Source organism: Arachis hypogaea, chromosome 11 (genome assembly GCF_003086295.3).
Source record: "Arachis hypogaea cultivar Tifrunner chromosome 11, arahy.Tifrunner.gnm2.J5K5, whole genome shotgun sequence".
Classification (NCBI taxonomy): domain Eukaryota; kingdom Viridiplantae; phylum Streptophyta; class Magnoliopsida; order Fabales; family Fabaceae; genus Arachis; species Arachis hypogaea.
Window position 1 is genome coordinate 111,572,404 of NC_092046.1, and position 1,005 is coordinate 111,573,408.

At 40.6% G+C, this 1,005-nt stretch overlaps 1 non-coding gene across 1 annotated transcript; it reads right to left on the minus strand.

Moving 5' to 3' along the window:
- Positions 1-279: 279 nt before the first annotated feature.
- LOC112724184 (small nucleolar RNA R71) lies at positions 280-387 on the minus strand. The gene has a single exon (XR_003163360.1). It is a non-coding gene; the product is annotated as a small nucleolar RNA R71 (small nucleolar RNA).
- Positions 388-1,005: the final 618 nt, after the last annotated feature.

Genomic DNA, 1,005 nt, shown 5'->3' on the forward strand with positions numbered 1-1,005 from the left:
CTGAAACCTCAGTTAGTTTCTCTGATGCAGCAGAACTGCAAGTTTCATGGACTTCCATCTGAAGACCCTTTTCAGTTCTTAACTGAATTCTTGCAGATATGTGATACTGTTAAGACTAATGGAGTAGATCCTGAAGTCTACAGGCTCATGCTTTTCCCTTTTGCTGTAAGAGACAGAGCTAGATTATGGTTGGATTCTCAACCTAAAGACAGCCTGAACTCTTGGGATAAGCTGGTCACGGCTTTCTTAGCCAAGTACTTTCCTCCTCAAAAGCTGAGCAAGCTTAGAGCTGATGTTCAAACCTTCAGACAGAAAGAAGGTGAATCCTTCTATGAAGCTTGGGAAAGATACAAACAGTTGACCAAAAAGTGTCCTTCTGACATGCTTTCAGAATGGACCATCCTGGATATATTCTATGATGGTTTATCTGAGCTATCAAAGATGTCACTGGACACTTCTACAGGTGGATCCATTCACCTAAAGAAAACGCCTGCAGAAGCTCAAGAACTCATTGACATGGTTGCTAATAACCAGTTCATGTACACTTCTGAAAGGAATCATGTGAATAATGGGATGCCTATGAAGAAGGGAGTTCTTGAAGTTGATACTCTGAATGCCATATTGGCTCAGAACAAAATATTGACTCAGCAAGTCAATATGATTTCTCAGAGTCTGCATGGAATGCAAGCTGCATCCAACAGTACTCAAGAGGCATCTTCTGAAGAAGAAGCCTATGATCCTGAGAACCCTGCAATAGCAGAGGTGAACTACTTAGGTGAACCTTATGGAAACACCTATAACTCAACATGGAGAAATCATCCAAATTTCTCATGGAAGGATCAAAAGCCCCAACAAGGCTTTAATAATGGTGGAAGAAACAGGTTTAGCAATAGCAAACCTTTTCCATCATCAACTCAGCAACAGACAGAGAACTCTGAACAAAATGCTTCTAATTTAGCAAATCTAGTCTCTGATCTATCTAAGGCCACTGTAAGTTTCATGAAT